Below are 22,551 nucleotides of genomic sequence, written 5' to 3'. Positions count from 1 at the left end.
AATATACTTTGAGAAAAGTCTCTCTGCTTAGCATAATCTTCGGGAGGCTCCATAGCCCAGTGGTTAGGCAACCCGCCTACAGTGCAGATGGTGATTGCAGGGTCACAGGTTCGAATCCCAGGTTCAACTGGTGTTTGTAGTATTTGTCATTTTCCACCTGATAGTGCTAACAGTCTCAATACATAAATGGCCATGTGGTTACCCAGTGAGTATTTTAGAAATGCTTCCATATGGCTTAGAGCAAATGGGCATGTGGATGATGGTTGTATACTTAGTTGCATGTTGCACTGTGTTTATTATTATTAATGTAATTGATTTTGATAAAGTTCAACATCAATACTAAATACACAGAATATACTTTGAGAAAAGTCTCTCTGCTTAGCATAATCTTCAGGAGGCTCCATAGCCAAGTGGTTAGGCAACCCGCCTACAGTGCAGATGGTGATTGCAGGGTCACAGGTTCGAATCCCAGGTTCAACTGGTGTTTGTAGTATTTGTCATTTTCCACCTGATAGTGCTAACAGTCTCAATACATAAATGGCCATGTGGTTCCCCAGTGAGTACCTTGGAAATGCTTCCATACGGCTTAGAATAAATGTGCGTGTGGATGATGGTTGGATGTTGCACTGTGTTTATTATTATTATTTTAATTGATTTTGTTAAAGTTCTACATCAATACTAAATACACAGAATATACTTTGAGAAAAGTCTCTCTGCTTAGCATAATCTTTGGGAGCCTCCATAGCCCAGTGGTTAGGCAACCCGCCTACAGTGCAGATGGTGATTGCAGGGTCACAGGTTCGAATCCCAGGTTCAACTGGTGTTTGTAGTATTTGTCATTTTCCACCTGATAGTGCTAACAGTCTCAATACATAAATGGCCATGTGGTTCCCCAGTGAGTACCTTGGAAATGCTTCCATACTGCTTAGAATAAATGTGCGTGTGGATGATGGTTGGATGTTGCACTGTGTTTATTATTATTATTTTAATTGATTTTGTTAAAGTTCTACATCAATACTAAATACACAGAATATAATTTGAGAAAAGTCTCTCTGCATAGCATAATCTTTGGGAGCCTCCATAGCCCAGTGGTTAGGCAACCCGCCTACAGTGCTGATGGTGATTGTAGGGTCACAGGTTCGAATCCCAGGTTCAACTGGTGTTTGTAGTATTTGTCATTTTCCACCTGATAGTGCTAACAGTCTCAATACATAAATGGCCATGTGGTTCCCCAGTGAGTACCTTGGAAATGCTTCCATACAGCTTAGAATAAATGTGCGTGTGGATGGTGGTTGGATGTTGCACTGTGTTTATTATTATTATTTTAATTGATTTTGTTAAAGTTCTACATCAATACTAAATACACAGAATATACTTTGAGAAAAGTCTCTCTGCTTAGCGTAACCTTTGGGAGCCTCCATAGCCCAGTGGTTAGGCAACCCGCCTACAGTGCAGATGGTGATTGCAGGGTCACAGGTTCGAATCCCAGGTTCAACTGGTGTTTGTAGTATTTGTCATTTTCCACCTAATAGTGCTAACAGTCTCAATACATCAGGCCTGGCCAACCTGTGGCTCTCCAGCTGTTGTAAAACTACAAGTCCCATCATGCTTTGCCACAGTTTTGCTATTAAGGAATGCTAAAATTGTGGCAGGGCATGCTGGGATGTGTAGTTTCACAACATCTGGAGAGCCACAAGTTGGCCAGGCCTGCAATACATAAATGGCCATGTGGTTACCCAGTGAGTACCTTAGAAATGCTTCCATATGGCTTAGAGCAAATGGGCATGTGGATGATGGTTGTATACTTAGTTGCATGTTGCACTGTGTTTATTATTATTAATGTAATTGATTTTGATAAAGTTCAACATCAATACTAAATACACAGAATATACTTTGAGAAAAGTCTCTCTGCTTAGCATAATCTTCGGGAGGCTCCATAGCCCAGTGGTTAGGCAACCCGCCTACAGTGCAGATGGTGATTGCAGGGTCACAGGTTCGAATCCCAGGTTCAACTGGTGTTTGTAGTATTTGTCATTTTCCACCTGATAGTGCTAACAGTCTCAATACATAAATGGCCATGTGGTTACCCAGTGAGTATCTTAGAAATGCTTCCATATGGCTTAGAGCAAATGGGCATGTGGATGATGGTTGTATACTTAGTTGCATGTTGCACTGTTTATTATTATTAATGTAATTGATTTTGATAAAGTTCAACATCAATACTAAATACACAGAATATACTTTGAGAAAAGTCTCTCTGCTTAGCATAATCTTCAGGAGGCTCCATAGCCCAGTGGTTAGGCAACCCGCCTACAGTGCAGATGGTGATTGCAGGGTCACAGGTTCGAATCCCAGGTTCAACTGGTGTTTGTAGTATTTGTTATTTTCCACCTGATAGTGCTAACAGTCTCAATACATAAATGGCCATGTGGTTCCCCAGTGAGTACCTTGGAAATGCTTCCATACGGCTTAGAATAAATGTGCGTGTGGATGATGGTTGGATGTTGCACTGTGTTTATTATTATTATTTTAATTGATTTTGTTAAAGTTCTACATCAATACTAAATACACAGAATATACTTTGAGAAAAGTCTCTCTGCTTAGCATAATTTTTGGAAACCTCCATAGCCCAGTGGTTAGGCAACCCGCCTACAGTGCAGATGGTGATTGCAGGGTCACAGGTTCGAATCCCAGGTTCAACTGGTGTTTGTAGTATTTGTCATTTTCCACCTGATAGTGCTAACAGTCTCAATACATAAATGGCCATGTGGTTCCCCAGTGAGTACCTTGGAAAGGCTTCCATACGGCTTAGAATAAATGTGCGTGTGGATGATGGTTGGATGTTTCACTGTGTTTATTATTATTATTTTAATTGATTTTGTTAAAGTTCTACATCAATACTAAATACACAGGATATACTTTGAGAAAAGTCTCTCTGCTTAGCATAATCTTTGGGAGCCTCCATAGCCCAGTGGTTAGGCAACCCGCCTACAGTGCAGATGGTGATTGCAGGGTCACAGGTTCGAATCCCAGGTTCAACTGGTGTTTGTAGTATTTGTCATTTTCCACCTGATAGTGCTAACAGTCTCAATACATAAATGGCCATGTGGTTACCCAGTGAGTATCTTAGAAATGCTTCCATATGGCTTAGAGCAAATGGGCATGTGGATGATGGTTGTATACTTAGTTGCATGTTGCACTGTGTTTATTATTATTATTGTAATTGATTTTGATAAAGTTCAACATCAATACTAAATACACAGAATATACTTTGAGAAAAGTCTCTCTGCTTAGCATAATCTTCGGGAGGCTCCATAGCCCAGTGGTTAGGCAACCCGCCTATAGTGCAGATGGTGATTGCAGGGTCACAGGTTCTGAATCCCAGGTTCAACTGGTGTTTGTAGTATTTGTCATTTTCCACCTGATAGTGCTAACAGTCTCAATACATAAATGGCCATGTGGTTCCCCAGTGAGTACCTTGGAAATGCTTCCATACAGCTTAGAATAAATGTGCGTGTGGATGGTGGTTGGATGTTGCACTGTGTTTATTATTATTATTTTAATTGATTTTGTTAAAGTTCTACATCAATACTAAATACACAGAATATACTTTGAGAAAAGTCTCTCTGCTTAGCATAATCTTTGGGAGCCTCCATAGCCCAGTGGTTAGGCAACCCACCTACAGTGCAGATGGTGATTGCAGGGTCACAGGTTCGAATCCCAGGTTCAACTGGTGTTTGTAGTATTTGTCATTTTCCACCTGATAGTGCTAACAGTCTCAATACATAAATGGCCATGTGGTTACCCAGTGAGTATCTTAGAAATGCTTCCATATGGCTTAGAGCAGGCATTCCCAACCACGGTCCTCAAGGCACACCAACAGTGCAGGTTTTAGTGATATCCAGGCTGCAGCACAGATGGTTAAATCAAAATAACTGAGCTACTAATTAAGTCACCTGTGCTGAAGCCTGGATATCACTAAAACCTGCACTGTTGGTGTGCCTTGAGGACCGTGGTTGGGAATGCCTGGCTTAGAGCAAATGGGCATGTGGATGATGGTTGTATACTTAGTTGCATGTTGCACTGTGTTTATTATTATTAATGTAATTGATTTTGATAAAGTTCAACATCAATAATAAATACACAGAATATACTTTGAGAAAAGTCTCTCTGCTTAGCATAATCTTCGGGAGGCTCCATAGCCCAGTGGTTAGGCAACCCGCCTACAGTGCAGATGGTGATTGCAGGGTCACAGGTTCGAATCCCAGGTTCAACTGGTGTTTGTAGTATTTGTCATTTTCCACCTGATAGTGCTAACAGTCTCAATACATAAATGGCCATGTGGTTACCCAGTGAGTATCTTAGAAATGCTTCCATATGGCTTAGAGCAAATGGGCATGTGGATGATGGTTGTATACTTAGTTGCATGTTGCACTGTGTTTATTATTATTAATGTAATTGATTTTGATAAAGTTCAACATCAATACTAAATACACAGAATATACTTTGAGAAAAGTCTCTCTGCTTAGCATAATCTTCAGGAGGCTCCATAGCCCAGTGGTTAGGCAACCCGCCTACAGTGCAGATGGTGATTGCAGGGTCACAGGTTCGAATCCCAGGTTCAACTGGTGTTTGTAGTATTTGTCATTTTCCACCTGATAGTGCTAACAGTCTCAATACATAAATGGCCATGTGGTTCCCCAGTGAGTACCTTGGAAATGCTTCCATACGGCTTAGAATAAATGTGCGTGTGGATGATGGTTGGATGTTGCACTGTGTTTATTATTATTATTTTAATTGATTTTGTTAAAGTTCTACATCAATACTAAATACACAGAATATACTTTGAGAAAAGTCTCTCTGCTTAGCATAATCTTTGGGAGCCTCCATAGCCCAGTGGTTAGGCAACCCGCCTACAGTGCAGATGGTGATTGCAGGGTCACAGGTTCGAATCCCAGTTTCAACTGGTGTTTGTAGTATTTGTCATTTTCCACCTGATAGTGCTAACAGTCTCAATACATAAATGGCCATGTGGTTCCCCAGTGAGTACCTTGGAAATGCTTCCATACTGCTTAGAATAAATGTGCGTGTGGATGATGGTTGGATGTTGCACTGTGTTTATTATTATTATTTTAATTGATTTTGTTAAAGTTCTACATCAATACTAAATACACAGAATATAATTTGAGAAAAGTCTCTCTGCATAGCATAATCTTTGGGAGCCTCCATAGCCCAGTGGTTAGGCAACCCGCCTACAGTGCAGATGGTGATTGCAGGGTCACAGGTTCGAATCCCAGGTTCAACTGGTGTTTGTAGTATTTGTCATTTTCCACCTGATAGTGCTAACAGTCTCAATACATAAATGGCCATGTGGTTCCCCAGTGAGTACCTTGGAAATGCTTCCATACTGCTTAGAATAAATGTGCGTGTGGATGATGGTTGGATGTTGCACTGTGTTTATTATTATTATTTTAATTGATTTTGTTAAAGTTCTACATCAATACTAAATACACAGAATATAATTTGAGAAAAGTCTCTCTGCATAGCATAATCTTTGGGAGCCTCCATAGCCCAGTGGTTAGGCAACCCGCCTACAGTGCTGATGGTGATTGCAGGGTCACAGGTTCGAATCCCAGGTTCAACTGGTGTTTGTAGTATTTGTCATTTTCCACCTGATAGTGCTAACAGTCTCAATACATAAATGGCCATGTGGTTCCCCAGTGAGTACCTTGGAAATGCTTCCATACAGCTTAGAATAAATGTGCGTGTGGATGGTGGTTGGATGTTGCACTGTGTTTATTATTATTATTTTAATTGATTTTGTTAAAGTTCTACATCAATACTAAATACACAGAATATACTTTGAGAAAAGTCTCTCTGCTTAGCATAATCTTTGGGAGCCTCCATAGCCCAGTGGTTAGGCAACCCGCCTACAGTGCAGATGGTGATTGCAGGGTCACAGGTTCGAATCCCAGGTTCAACTGGTGTTTGTAGTATTTGTCATTTTCCACCTGATAGTGCTAACAGTCTCAATACATAAATGGCCATGTGGTTACCCAGTGAGTATCTTAGAAATGCTTCCATATGGCTTAGAGCAAATGGGCATGTGGATGATGGTTGTATACTTAGTTGCATGTTGCACTGTGTTTATTATTATTAATGTAATTGATTTTGATAAAGTTCAACATCAATACTAAATACACAGAATATACTTTGAGAAAAGTCTCTCTGCTTAGCATAATCTTCGGGAGGCTCCATAGCCCAGTGGTTAGGCAACCCGCCTACAGTGCAGATGGTGATTGCAGGGTCACAGGTTCAAATCCCAGGTTCAACTGGTGTTTGTAGTATTTGTCATTTTCCACCTGATAGTGCTAACAGTCTCAATACATAAATGGCCATGTGGTTCCCCAGTGAGTACCTTGGAAATGCTTCCATACGGCTTAGAATAAATGTGCGTGTGGATGATGGTTGGATGTTGCACTGTGTTTATTATTATTATTTTAATTGATTTTGTTAAAGTTCTACATCAATACTAAATACACAGAATATACTTTGAGAAAAGTCTCTCTGCTTAGCATAATCTTTGGGAGCCTCCATAGCCCAGTGGTTAGGCAACCCGCCTACAGTGCAGATGGTGATTGCAGGGTCACAGGTTCGAATCCCAGGTTCAACTGGTGTTTGTAGTATTTGTCATTTTCCACCTGATAGTGCTAACAGTCTCAATACATAAATGGCCATGTGGTTCCCCAGTGAGTACCTTGGAAATGCTTCCATACTGCTTAGAATAAATGTGCGTGTGGATGATGGTTGGATGTTGCACTGTGTTTATTATTATTATTTTAATTGATTTTGTTAAAGTTCTACATCAATACTAAATACACAGAATATACTTTGAGAAAAGTCTCTCTGCATAGCATAATCTTTGGAAGCCTCCATAGCCCAGTGTTTAGGCAACCCGCCTACAGTGCTGATGGTGATTGCAGGGTCACAGGTTCGAATCCCAGGTTCAACTGGTGTTTGTAGTATTTGTCATTTTCCACCTGATAGTGCTAACAGTCTCAATACATAAATGGCCATGTGGTTCCCCAGTGAGTACCTTGGAAATGCTTCCATACGGCTTAGAATAAATGTGCGTGTGGATGGTGGTTGGATGTTGCACTGTGTTTATTATTATTATTTTAATTGATTTTGTTAAAGTTCTACATCAATACTAAATACACAGAATATACTTTGAGAAAAGTCTCTCTGCTTAGCGTAATCTTTGGGAGCCTCCTTAGCCCAGTGGTTAGGCAACCCGCCTACAGTGCAGATGGTGATTGCAGGGTCACAGGTTCGAATCCCAGGTTCAACTGGTGTTTGTAGTATTTGTCATTTTCCAAGTAATAGTGCTAACAGTCTCAATACATAAATGGCCATGTGGTTACCCAGTGAGTACCTTGGAAATGCTTCCATACGGCTTAGAATAAATGTGCGTGTGGATGATGGTTGGATGTTGCACTGTGTTTATTATTATTATTTTAATTGATTTTGTTAAAGTTCTACATCAATACTAAATACACAGAATATACTTTGAGAAAAGTCTCTCTGCTTAGCATAATCTTTGGGAGCCTCCATAGCCCAGTGGTTAGGCAACCCGCCTACAGTGCAGATGGTGATTGCAGGGTCACAGGTTCGAATCCCAGGTTCAACTGGTGTTTGTAGTATTTGTCATTTTCCACCTGATAGTGCTAACAGTCTCAATACATAAATGGCCATGTGGTTCCCCAGTGAGTATCTTAGAAATGCTTCCATATGGCTTAGAGCAGGCATGTCAAACTCATGGTCATCCAGCTGTTGTGAAACTAAAGTCCCAGCATGCTTTACCAGCTGATCAGTGGAAGGTATGCTGGCAAAGCATGCTGGGACTTGTAGTTTCACAACAGCTGGAGGGCCATGAGTTTGACATGCCTGGCTTAGAGCAAATGGGCATGTGGATGATGGTTGTATACTTAGTTGCATGTTGCACTGTGTTTATTATTATTAATGTAATTGATTTTGATAAAGTTCAACATCAATACTAAATACACAGAATATACTTTGAGAAAAGTCTCTCTGCTTAGCATAATCTTCGGGAGGCTCAATAGCCCAGTGGTTAGGCAACCCGCCTACAGTGCAGATGGTGATTGCAGGGTCACAGGTTCGAATCCCAGGTTCAACTGGTGTTTGTAGTATTTGTCATTTTCCACCTGATAGTGCTAACAGTCTCAATACATAAATGGCCATGTGGTTCCCCAGTGAGTACCTTGGAAATGCTTCCATACGGCTTAGAATAAATGTGCGTGTGGATGATGGTTGGATGTTGCACTGTGTTTATTATTATTATTTTAATTGATTTTGTTAAAGTTCTACATCAATACTAAATACACAGAATATACTTTGAGAAAAGTCTCTCTGCTTAGCATAATCTTTGGGAGCCTCCATAGCCCAGTGGTTAGGCAACCCGCCTACAGTGCAGATGGTGATTGCAGGGTCACAGGTTCGAATCCCAGGTTCAACTGGTGTTTGTAGTATTTGTCATTTTCCACCTGATAGTGCTAACAGTCTCAATACATAAATGGCCATGTGGTTACCCAGTGAGTATCTTAGAAATGCTTCCATATGGCTTAGAGCAAATGGGCATGTGGATGATGGTTGTATACTTAGTTGCATGTTGCACTGTGTTTATTATTATTAATGTAATTGATTTTGATAAAGTTCAACATCAATACTAAATACACAGAATATACTTTGAGAAAAGTCTCTCTGCTTAGCATAATCTTCAGGAGGCTCCATAGCCCAGTGGTTAGGCAACCCGCCTACAGTGCAGATGGTGATTGCAGGGTCACAGGTTCAAATCCCAGGTTCAACTGGTGTTTGTAGTATTTGTCATTTTCCACCTGATAGTGCTAACAGTCTCAATACATAAATGGCCATGTGGTTCCCCAGTGAGTACCTTGGAAATGCTTCCATACGGCTTAGAATAAATGTGCGTGTGGATGATGGTTGGATGTTGCACTGTGTTTATTATTATTATTTTAATTGATTTTGTTAAAGTTCTACATCAATACTAAATACACAGAATATACTTTGAGAAAAGTCTCTCTGCTTAGCATAATCTTTGGGAGCCTCCATAGCCCAGTGGTTAGGCAACCCGCCTACAGTGCAGATGGTGATTGCAGGGTCACAGGTTCGAATCCCAGGTTCAACTGGTGTTTGTAGTATTTGTCATTTTCCACCTGATAGTGCTAACAGTCTCAATACATAAATGGCCATGTGGTTACCCAGTGAGTACCTTAGAAATGCTTCCATATGGCTTAGAGCAAATGGGCATGTGGATGATGGTTGTATACTTAGTTGCATGTTGCACTGTGTTTATTATTATTATTGTAATTGATTTTGATAAAGTTCAACATCAATACTAAATACACAGAATATACTTTGAGAAAAGTCTCTCTGCTTAGCATAATCTTCGGGAGGCTCCATAGCCCAGTGGTTAGGCAACCCGCCTATAGTGCAGATGGTGATTGCAGGGTCACAGGTTCTGAATTCCAGGTTCAACTGGTGTTTGTAGTATTTGTCATTTTCCACCTGATAGTGCTAACAGTCTCAATACATAAATGGCCATGTGGTTCCCCAGTGAGTACCTTGGAAATGCTTCCATACGGCTTAGAATAAATGTGCGTGTGGATGATGGTTGGATGTTGCACTGTGTTTATTATTATTATTGTAATTGATTTTGATAAAGTTCAACATCAATACTAAATACACAGAATATACTTTGAGAAAAGTCTCTCTGCTTAGCATAATTTTCGGGAGGCTCCATAGCCCAGTGGTTAGGCAACCCGCCTATAGTGCAGATGGTGATTGCAGGGTCACAGGATCTGAATCCCAGGTTCAACTGGTGTTTGTAGTATTTGTCATTTTCCACCTGATAGTGCTAACAGTCTCAATACATAAATGGCCATGTGGTTCCCCAGTGAGTACCTTGGAAATGCTTCCATACGGCTTAGAATAAATGTGCGTGTGGATGATGGTTGGATGTTGCACTGTGTTTATTATTATTATTGTAATTGATTTTGATAAAGTTCAACATCAATACTAAATACACAGAATATACTTTGAGAAAAGTCTCTCTGCTTAGCATAATTTTCGGGAGGCTCCATAGCCCAGTGGTTAGGCAACCCGCCTATAGTGCAGATGGTGATTGCAGGGTCACAGGATCTGAATCCCAGGTTCAACTGGTGTTTGTAGTATTTGTCATTTTCCACCTGATAGTGCTAACAGTCTCAATACATAAATGGCCATGTGGTTACCCAGTGAGTACCTTAGAAATGCTTCCATATGGCTTAGAGCAAATGGGCATGTGGATGATGGTTGTATACTTAGTTGCATGTTGCACTGTGTTTATTATTATTATTGTAATTGATTTTGATAAAGTTCAACATCAATACTAAATACACAGAATATACTTTGAGAAAAGTCTCTCTGCTTAGCATAATCTTCGGGAGGCTCCATAGCCCAGTGGTTAGGCAACCCGCCTATAGTGCAGATGGTGATTGCAGGGTCACAGGTTCTGAATTCCAGGTTCAACTGGTGTTTGTAGTATTTGTCATTTTCCACCTGATAGTGCTAACAGTCTCAATACATAAATGGCCATGTGGTTCCCCAGTGAGTACCTTGGAAATGCTTCCATACGGCTTAGAATAAATGTGCGTGTGGATGATGGTTGGATGTTGCACTGTGTTTATTATTATTATTGTAATTGATTTTGATAAAGTTCAACATCAATACTAAATACACAGAATATACTTTGAGAAAAGTCTCTCTGCTTAGCATAATTTTCGGGAGGCTCCATAGCCCAGTGGTTAGGCAACCCGCCTATAGTGCAGATGGTGATTGCAGGGTCACAGGATCTGAATCCCAGGTTCAACTGGTGTTTGTAGTATTTGTCATTTTCCACCTGATAGTGCTAACAGTCTCAATACATAAATGGCCATGTGGTTCCCCAGTGAGTACCTTGGAAATGCTTCCATACGGCTTAGAATAAATGTGCGTGTGGATGATGGTTGGATGTTGCACTGTGTTTATTATTATTATTTTAATTGATTTTGTTAAAGTTCTACATCAATACTAAATACACAGAATATACTTTGAGAAAAGTCTCTCTGCTTAGCATAATCTTTGGGAGCCTCCATAGCCCAGTGGTTAGGCAACCTGCCTACAGTGCAGATGGTGATTGCAGGGTCACAGGTTCGAATCCCAGGTTCAACTGGTGTTTGTAGTATTTGTCATTTTCCACCTGATAGTGCTAACAGTCTCAATACATAAATGGCCATGTGGTTACCCAGTGAGTATCTTAGAAATGCTTCCATATGGCTTAGAGCAGGCATTCCCAACCACGGTCCTCAAGGCACACCAACAGTGCAGGTTTTAGTGATATCCAGGCTGCAGCACAGATGGTTAAATCAAAATAACTGAGCTACTAATTAAGTCACCTGTGCTGAAGCCTGGATATCACTAAGACCTGCACTGTTGGTGTGCCTTGAGGACCGTGGTTGGGAATGCCTGGCTTAGAGCAAATGGGCATGTGGATGATGGTTGTATACTTAGTTGCATGTTGCACTGTGTTTATTATTATTAATGTAATTGATTTTGATAAAGTTCAACATCAATACTAAATACACAGAATATACTTTGAGAAAAGTCTCTCTGCTTAGCATAATCTTCGGGAGGCTCCATAGCCCAGTGGTTAGGCAACCCGCCTACAGTGCAGATGGTGATTGCAGGGTCACAGGTTCGAATCCCAGGTTCAACTGGTGCTTGTAGTATTTGTCATTTTCCACCTGATAGTGCTAACAGTCTCAATACATAAATGGCCATGTGGTTACCCAGTGAGTATCTTAGAAATGCTTCCATATGGCTTAGAGCAAATGGGCATGTGGATGATGGTTGTATACTTAGTTGCATGTTGCACTGTGTTTATTATTATTAATGTAATTGATTTTGATAAAGTTCAACATCAATACTAAATACACAGAATATACTTTGAGAAAAGTCTCTCAGCTTAGCATAATCTTCGGGAGGCTCCATAGCCCAGTGGTTAGGCAACCCGCCTACAGTGCAGATGGTGATTGCAGGGTCACAGGTTCAAATCCCAGGTTCAACTGGTGTTTGTAGTATTTGTCATTTTCCACCTGATAGTGCTAACAGTCTCAATACATAAATGGCCATGTGGTTCCCCAGTGAGTACCTTGGAAATGCTTCCATACGGCTTAGAATAAATGTGCGTGTGGATGATGGTTGGATGTTGCACTGTGTTTATTATTATTATTTTAATTGATTTTGTTAAAGTTCTACATCAATACTAAATACACAGAATATACTTTGAGAAAAGTCTCTCTGCTTAGCATAATCTTTGGGAGCCTCCATAGCCCAGTGGTTAGGCAACCCGCCTACAGTGCAGATGGTGATTGCAGGGTCACAGGTTCGAATCCCAGGTTCAACTGGTGTTTGTAGTATTTGTCATTTTCCACCTGATAGTGCTAACAGTCTCAATACATAAATGGCCATGTGGTTACCCAGTGAGTATCTTAGAAATGCTTCCATATGGCTTAGAGCAAATGGGCATGTGGATGATGGTTGTATACTTAGTTGCATGTTGCACTGTGTTTATTATTATTAATGTAATTGATTTTGATAAAGTTCAACATCAATACTAAATACACAGAATATACTTTGAGAAAAGTCTCTCTGCTTAGCATAATCTTCGGGAGGCTCCATAGCCCAGTGGTTAGGCAACCCGCCTACAGTGCAGATGGTGATTGCAGGTTCACAGGTTCAAATCCCAGGTTCAACTGGTGTTTGTAGTATTTGTCATTTTCCACCTGATAGTGCTAACAGTCTCAATACATAAATGGCCATGTGGTTCCCCAGTGAGTACCTTGGAAATGCTTCCATACGGCTTAGAATAAATGTGCGTGTGGATGATGGTTGGATGTTGCACTGTGTTTATTATTATTATTGTAATTGATTTTGATAAAGTTCAACATCAATACTAAATACACAGAATATACTTTGAGAAAAGTCTCTCTGCTTAGCATAATTTTCGGGAGGCTCCATAGCCCAGTGGTTAGGCAACCCGCCTATAGTGCAGATGGTGATTGCAGGGTCACAGGATCTGAATCCCAGGTTCAACTGGTGTTTGTAGTATTTGTCATTTTCCACCTGATAGTGCTAACAGTCTCAATACATAAATGGCCATGTGGTTCCCCAGTGAGTACCTTGGAAATGCTTCCATACGGCTTAGAATAAATGTGCGTGTGGATGATGGTTGGATGTTGCACTGTGTTTATTATTATTATTTTAATTGATTTTGTTAAAGTTCTACATCAATACTAAATACACAGAATATACTTTGAGAAAAGTCTCTCTGCTTAGCATAATCTTTGGGAGCCTCCATAGCCCAGTGGTTAGGCAACCTGCCTACAGTGCAGATGGTGATTGCAGGGTCACAGGTTCGAATCCCAGGTTCAACTGGTGTTTGTAGTATTTGTCATTTTCCACCTGATAGTGCTAACAGTCTCAATACATAAATGGCCATGTGGTTACCCAGTGAGTATCTTAGAAATGCTTCCATATGGCTTAGAGCAGGCATTCCCAACCACGGTCCTCAAGGCACACCAACAGTGCAGGTTTTAGTGATATCCAGGCTGCAGCACAGATGGTTAAATCAAAATAACTGAGCTACTAATTAAGTCACCTGTGCTGAAGCCTGGATATCACTAAGACCTGCACTGTTGGTGTGCCTTGAGGACCGTGGTTGGGAATGCCTGGCTTAGAGCAAATGGGCATGTGGATGATGGTTGTATACTTAGTTGCATGTTGCACTGTGTTTATTATTATTAATGTAATTGATTTTGATAAAGTTCAACATCAATACTAAATACACAGAATATACTTTGAGAAAAGTCTCTCTGCTTAGCATAATGTTCGGGAGGCTCCATAGCCCAGTGGTTAGGCAACCCGCCTACAGTGCAGATGGTGATTGCAGGGTCACAGGTTCGAATCCCAGGTTCAACTGGTGCTTGTAGTATTTGTCATTTTCCACCTGATAGTGCTAACAGTCTCAATACATAAATGGCCATGTGGTTACCCAGTGAGTATCTTAGAAATGCTTCCATATGGCTTAGAGCAAATGGGCATGTGGATGATGGTTGTATACTTAGTTGCATGTTGCACTGTGTTTATTATTATTAATGTAATTGATTTTGATAAAGTTCAACATCAATACTAAATACACAGAATATACTTTGAGAAAAGTCTCTCAGCTTAGCATAATCTTCGGGAGGCTCCATAGCCCAGTGGTTAGGCAACCCGCCTACAGTGCAGATGGTGATTGCAGGGTCACAGGTTCAAATCCCAGGTTCAACTGGTGTTTGTAGTATTTGTCATTTTCCACCTGATAGTGCTAACAGTCTCAATACATAAATGGCCATGTGGTTCCCCAGTGAGTACCTTGGAAATGCTTCCATACGGCTTAGAATAAATGTGCGTGTGGATGATGGTTGGATGTTGCACTGTGTTTATTATTATTATTTTAATTGATTTTGTTAAAGTTCTACATCAATACTAAATACACAGAATATACTTTGAGAAAAGTCTCTCTGCTTAGCATAATCTTTGGGAGCCTCCATAGCCCAGTGGTTAGGCAACCCGCCTACAGTGCAGATGGTGATTGCAGGGTCACAGGTTCGAATCCCAGGTTCAACTGGTGTTTGTAGTATTTGTCATTTTCCACCTGATAGTGCTAACAGTCTCAATACATAAATGGCCATGTGGTTACCCAGTGAGTATCTTAGAAATGCTTCCATATGGCTTAGAGCAAATGGGCATGTGGATGATGGTTGTATACTTAGTTGCATGTTGCACTGTGTTTATTATTATTAATGTAATTGATTTTGATAAAGTTCAACATCAATACTAAATACACAGAATATACTTTGAGAAAAGTCTCTCTGCTTAGCATAATCTTCGGGAGGCTCCATAGCCCAGTGGTTAGGCAACCCGCCTACAGTGCAGATGGTGATTGCAGGTTCACAGGTTCAAATCCCAGGTTCAACTGGTGTTTGTAGTATTTGTCATTTTCCACCTGATAGTGCTAACAGTCTCAATACATAAATGGCCATGTGGTTCCCCAGTGAGTACCTTGGAAATGCTTCCATACGGCTTAGAATAAATGTGCGTGTGGATGATGGTTGGATGTTGCACTGTGTTTATTATTATTATTTTAATTGATTTTGTTAAAGTTCTACATCAATACTAAATACACAGAATATACTTTGAGAAAAGTCTCTCTGCTTAGCATAATCTTTGGGAGCCTCCATAGCCCAGTGGTTAGGCAACCCGCCTACAGTGCAGATGGTGATTGCAGGGTCACAGGTTCGAATCCCAGGTTCAACTGGTGTTTGTAGTATTTGTCATTTTCCACCTGATAGTGCTAACAGTCTCAATACATAAATGGCCATGTGGTTCCCCAGTGAGTACCTTGGAAATGCTTCCATACTGCTTAGAATAAATGTGCGTGTGGATGATGGTTGGATGTTGCACTGTGTTTATTATTATTATTTTAATTGATTTTGTTAAAGTTCTACATCAATACTAAATACACAGAATATACTTTGAGAAAAGTCTCTCTGCATAGCATAATCTTTGGAAGCCTCCATAGCCCAGTGTTTAGGCAACCCGCCTACAGTGCTGATGGTGATTGCAGGGTCACAGGTTCGAATCCCAGGTTCAACTGGTGTTTGTAGTATTTGTCATTTTCCACCTGATAGTGCTAACAGTCTCAATACATAAATGGCCATGTGGTTCCCCAGTGAGTACCTTGGAAATGCTTCCATACGGCTTAGAATAAATGTGCGTGTGGATGGTGGTTGGATGTTGCACTGTGTTTATTATTATTATTTTAATTGATTTTGTTAAAGTTCTACATCAATACTAAATACACAGAATATACTTTGAGAAAAGTCTCTCTGCTTAGCGTAATCTTTGGGAGCCTCCATAGCCCAGTGGTTAGGCAACCCGCCTACAGTGCAGATGGTGATTGCAGGGTCACAGGTTCGAATCCCAGGTTCAACTGGTGTTTGTAGTATTTGTCATTTTCCAAGTAATAGTGCTAACAGTCTCAATACATAAATGGCCATGTGGTTACCCAGTGAGTACCTTGGAAATGCTTCCATACGGCTTAGAATAAATGTGCGTGTGGATGATGGTTGGATGTTGCACTGTGTTTATTATTATTATTTTAATTGATTTTGTTAAAGTTCTACATCAATACTAAATACACAGAATATACTTTGAGAAAAGTCTCTCTGCTTAGCATAATCTTTGGGAGCCTCCATAGCCCAGTGGTTAGGCAACCCGCCTACAGTGCAGATGGTGATTGCAGGGTCACAGGTTCGAATCCCAGGTTCAACTGGTGTTTGTAGTATTTGTCATTTTCCACCTGATAGTGCTAACAGTCTCAATACATAAATGGCCATGTGGTTCCCCAGTGAGTACCTTGGAAATGCTTCCATACTGCTTAGAATAAATGTGCGTGTGGATGATGGTTGGATGTTGCACTGTGTTTATTATTATTATTTTAATTGATTTTGTTAAAGTTCTTCATCAATACTAAATACACAGAATATACTTTGAGAAAAGTCTCTCTGCATAGCATAATCTTTGGGAGCCTCCATAGCCCAGTGGTTAGGCAACCCGCCTACAGTGCTGATGGTGATTGCAGGGTCACAGGTTCGAATCCCAGGTTCAACTGGTGTTTGTAGTATTTGTCATTTTCCACCTGATAGTGCTAACAGTCTCAATACATAAATGGCCATGTGGTTCCCCAGTGAGTACCTTGGAAATGCTTCCATACGGCTTAGAATAAATGTGCGTGTGGATGGTGGTTGGATGTTGCACTGTGTTTATTATTATTATTTTAATTGATTTTGTTAAAGTTCTACATCAATACTAAATACACAGAATATACTTTGAGAAAAGTCTCTCTGCTTAGCGTAATCTTTGGGAGCCTCCATAGCCCAGTGGTTAGGCAACTCGCCTACAGTGCAGATGGTGATTGCAGGGTCACAGGTTCGAATCCCAGGTTCAACTGGTGTTTGTAGTATTTGTCATTTTCCACCTAATAGTGCTAACAGTCTCAATACATAAATGGCCATGTGGTTACCCAGTGAGTACCTTAGAAATGCTTCCATATGGCTTAGAGCAAATGGGCATGTGGATGATGGTTGTATACTTAGTTGCATGTTGCACTGTGTTTATTATTATTATTGTAATTGATTTTGATAAAGTTCAACATCAATACTAAATACACAGAATATACTTTGAGAAAAGTCTCTCTGCTTAGCATAATCTTCGGGAGGCTCCATAGCCCAGTGGTTAGGCAACCCGCCTATAGTGCAGATGGTGATTGCAGGGTCACAGGTTCTGAATCCCAGGTTCAACTGGTGTTTGTAGTATTTGTCATTTTCCACCAGATAGTGCTAACAGTCTCAATACATAAATGGCCATGTGGTTCCCCAGTGAGTACCTTGGAAATGCTTCCATACGGCTTAGAATAAATGTGCGTGTGGATGATGGTTGGATGTTGCACTGTGTTTATTATTATTATTTTAATTGATTTTGTTAAAGTTCTACATCAATACTAAATACACAGAATATACTTTGAGAAAAGTCTCTCTGCTTAGCATAATCTTTGGGAGCCTCCATAGCCCAGTGGTTAGGCAACCTGCCTACAGTGCAGATGGTGATTGCAGGGTCACAGGTTCGAATCCCAGGTTCAACTGGTGTTTGTAGTATTTGTCATTTTCCACCTGATAGTGCTAACAGTCTCAATACATAAATGGCCATGTGGTTACCCAGTGAGTATCTTAGAAATGCTTCCATATGGCTTAGAGCAGGCATTCCCAACCACGGTCCTCAAGGCACACCAACAGTGCAGGTTTTAGTGATATCCAGGCTGCAGCACAGATGGTTAAATCAAAATAACTGAGCTACTAATTAAGTCACCTGTGCTGAAGCCTGGATATCACTAAAACCTGCACTGTTGGTGTGCCTTGAGGACCGTGGTTGGGAATGCCTGGCTTAGAGCAAATGGGCATGTGGATGATGGTTGTATACTTAGTTGCATGTTGCACTGTGTTTATTATTATTAATGTAATTGATTTTGATAAAGTTCAACATCAATACTAAATACACAGAATATACTTTGAGAAAAGTCTCTCTGCTTAGCACAATCTTCGGGAGGCTCCATAGCCCAGTGGTTAGGCAACCCACCTACAGTGCAGATGGTGATTGCAGGGTCACAGGTTCGAATCCCAGGTTCAACTGGTGTTTGTAGTATTTGTCATTTTCCACCTGATAGTGCTAACAGTCTCAATACATAAATGGCCATGTGGTTACCCAGTGAGTATCTTAGAAATGCTTCCATATGGCTTAGAGCAAATGGGCATGTGGATGATGGTTGTATACTTAGTTGCATGTTGCACTGTGTTTATTATTATTAATGTAATTGATTTTGATAAAGTTCAACATCAATACTAAATACACAGAATATACTTTGAGAAAAGTCTCTCTGCTTAGCATAATCTTCGGGAGGCTCCATAGCCCAGTGGTTAGGCAACCCGCCTACAGTGCAGATGGTGATTGCAGGGTCACAGGTTCAAATCCCAGGTTCAACTGGTGTTTGTAGTATTTGTCATTTTCCACCTGATAGTGCTAACAGTCTCAATACATAAATGGCCATGTGGTTCCCCAGTGAGTACCTTGGAAATGCTTCCATACGGCTTAGAATAAATGTGCGTGTGGATGATGGTTGGATGTTGCACTGTGTTTATTATTATTATTTTAATTGATTTTGTTAAAGTTCTACATCAATACTAAATACACAGAATATACTTTGAGAAAAGTCTCTCTGCTTAGCATAATCTTTGGGAGCCTCCATAGCCCAGTGGTTAGGCAACCCGCCTACAGTGCAGATGGTGATTGCAGGGTCACAGGTTCGAATCCCAGGTTCAACTGGTGTTTGTAGTATTTGTCATTTTCCACCTGATAGTGCTAACAGTCTCAATACATAAATGGCCATGTGGTTCCCCAGTGAGTACCTTGGAAAGGCTTCCATACGGCTTAGAATAAATGTGCGTGTGGATGATGGTTGGATGTTTCACTGTGTTTATTATTATTATTTTAATTGATTTTGTTAAAGTTCTAGCCCAGTGGTTAGGCAACCCGCCTACAGTGCAGATGGGTCACAGGTTCGAATCCCAGGTTCAACTGGTGTTTGTAGTATTTGTCATTTTCCACCTGATAGTGCTAACAGTCTCAATACATAAATGGCCATGTGGTTACCCAGTGAGTATCTTAGAAATGCTTCCATATGGCTTAGAGCAAATGGGCATGTGGATGATGGTTGTATACTTAGTTGCATGTTGCACTGTGTTTATTATTATTAATGTAATTGATTTTGATAAAGTTCAACATCAATACTAAATACACAGAATATACTTTGAGAAAAGTCTCTCTGCTTAGCATAATCTTCGGGAGGCTCCATAGCCCAGTGGTTAGGCAACCCGCCTACAGTGCAGATGGTGATTGCAGGGTCACAGGTTCGAATCCCAGGTTCAACTGGTGCTTGTAGTATTTGTCATTTTCCACCTGATAGTGCTAACAGTCTCAATACATAAATGGCCACGTGGTTACCCAGTGAGTATCTTAGAAATGCTTCCATATGGCTTAGAGCAAATGGGCATGTGGATGATGGTTGTATACTTAGTTGCATGTTGCACTGTGTTTATTATTATTAATGTAATTGATTTTGATAAAGTTCAACATCAATACTAAATACACAGAATATACTTTGAGAAAAGTCTCTCAGCTTAGCATAATCTTCGGGAGGCTCCATAGCCCAGTGGTTAGGCAACCCGCCTACAGTGCAGATGGTGATTGCAGGGTCACAGGTTCAAATCCCAGGTTCAACTGGTGTTTGTAGTATTTGTCATTTTCCACCTGATAGTGCTAACAGTCTCAATACATAAATGGCCATGTGGTTCCCCAGTGAGTACCTTGGAAATGCTTCCATACGGCTTAGAATAAATGTGCGTGTGGATGATGGTTGGATGTTGCACTGTGTTTATTATTATTATTTTAATTGATTTTGTTAAAGTTCTACATCAATACTAAATACACAGAATATACTTTGAGAAAAGTCTCTCTGCTTAGCATAATCTTTGGGAGCCTCCATAGCCCAGTGGTTAGGCAACCCGCCTACAGTGCAGATGGTGATTGCAGGGTCACAGGTTCGAATCCCAGGTTCAACTGGTGTTTGTAGTATTTGTCATTTTCCACCTGATAGTGCTAACAGTCTCAATACATAAATGGCCATGTGGTTACCCAGTGAGTATCTTAGAAATGCTTCCATATGGCTTAGAGCAAATGGGCATGTGGATGATGGTTGTATACTTAGTTGCATGTTGCACTGTGTTTATTATTATTAATGTAATTGATTTTGATAAAGTTCAACATCAATACTAAATACACAGAATATACTTTGAGAAAAGTCTCTCTGCTTAGTATAATCTTCGGGAGGCTCCATAGCCCAGTGGTTAGGCAACCCGCCTACAGTGCAGATGGTGATTGCAGGGTCACAGGTTCAAATCCCAGGTTCAACTGGTGTTTGTAGTATTTGTCATTTTCCACCTGATAGTGCTAACAGTCTCAATACATAAATGGCCATGTGGTTCCCCAGTGAGTACCTTGGAAATGCTTCCATACGGCTTAGAATAAATGTGCGTGTGGATGATGGTTGGATGTTGCACTGTGTTTATTATTATTATTTTAATTGATTTTGTTAAAGTTCTACATCAATACTAAATACACAGAATATACTTTGAGAAAAGTCTCTCTGCTTAGTATAATCTTTGGGAGCCTCCATAGCCCAGTGGTTAGGCAACCCGCCTACAGTGCAGATGGTGATTGCAGCGTCACAGGTTCGAATCCCAGGTTCAACTGGTGCTTGTAGTATTTGTCATTTTCCACCTGATAGTGCTAACAGTCTCAATACATAAATGGCCATGTGGTTCCCCAGTGAGTACCTTGGAAATGCTTCCATACTGCTTAGAATAAATGTGCGTGTGGATGATGGTTGGATGTTGCACTGTGTTTATTATTATTATTTTAATTGATTTTGTTAAAGTTCTACATCAATACTAAATACACAGAATATACTTTGAGAAAAGTCTCTCTGCATAGCATAATCTTTGGGAGCCTCCATAGCCCAGTGTTTAGGCAACCCGCCTACAGTGCTGATGGTGATTGCAGGGTCACAGGTTCGAATCCCAGGTTCAACTGGTGTTTGTAGTATTTGTCATTTTCCACCTGATAGTGCTAACAGTCTCAATACATAAATGGCCATGTGGTTCCCCAGTGAGTACCTTGGAAATGCTTCCATACGGCTTAGAATAAATGTGCGTGTGGATGGTGGTTGGATGTTGCACTGTGTTTATTATTATTATTTTAATTGATTTTGTTAAAGTTCTACATCAATACTAAATACACAGAATATACTTTGAGAAAAGTCTCTCTGCTTAGCGTAATCTTTGGGAGCCTCCATAGCCCAGTGGTTAGGCAACCCGCCTACAGTGCAGATGGTGATTGCAGGGTCACAGGTTCGAATCCCAGGTTCAACTGGTGTTTGTAGTATTTGTCATTTTCCAAGTAATAGTGCTAACAGTCTCAATACATAAATGGCCATGTGGTTCCCCAGTGAGTACCTTGGAAATGCTTCCATACGGCTTAGAATAAATGTGCGTGTGGATGATGGTTGGATGTTGCACTGTGTTTATTATTATTATTTTAATTGATTTTGTTAAAGTTCTACATCAATACTAAATACACAGAATATACTTTGAGAAAAGTCTCTCTGCTTAGCATAATCTTTGGGAGCCTCCATAGCCCAGTGGTTAGGCAACCCGCCTACAGTGCAGATGGTGATTGCAGGGTCACAGGTTCGAATCCCAGGTTCAACTGGTGTTTGTAGTATTTGTCATTTTCCACCTGATAGTGCTAACAGTCTCAATACATAAATGGCCATGTGGTTCCCCAGTGAGTACCTTGGAAATGCTTCCATACTGCTTAGAATAAATGTGCGTGTGGATGATGGTTGGATGTTGCACTGTGTTTATTATTATTATTTTAATTGATTTTGTTAAAGTTCTTCATCAATACTAAATACACAGAATATACTTTGAGAAAAGTCTCTCTGCATAGCATAATCTTTGGGAGCCTCCATAGCCCAGTGGTTAGGCAACCCGCCTACAGTGCTGATGGTGATTGCAGGGTCACAGGTTCGAATCCCAGGTTCAACTGGTGTTTGTAGTATTTGTCATTTTCCACCTGATAGTGCTAACAGTCTCAATACATAAATGGCCATGTGGTTCCCCAGTGAGTACCTTGGAAATGCTTCCATACGGCTTAGAA

Source organism: Pseudophryne corroboree, chromosome 10, assembly GCF_028390025.1.
Source record: "Pseudophryne corroboree isolate aPseCor3 chromosome 10, aPseCor3.hap2, whole genome shotgun sequence".
Taxonomy (NCBI): domain Eukaryota; kingdom Metazoa; phylum Chordata; class Amphibia; order Anura; family Myobatrachidae; genus Pseudophryne; species Pseudophryne corroboree.
This window is presented reverse-complemented; position numbering follows the sequence as displayed.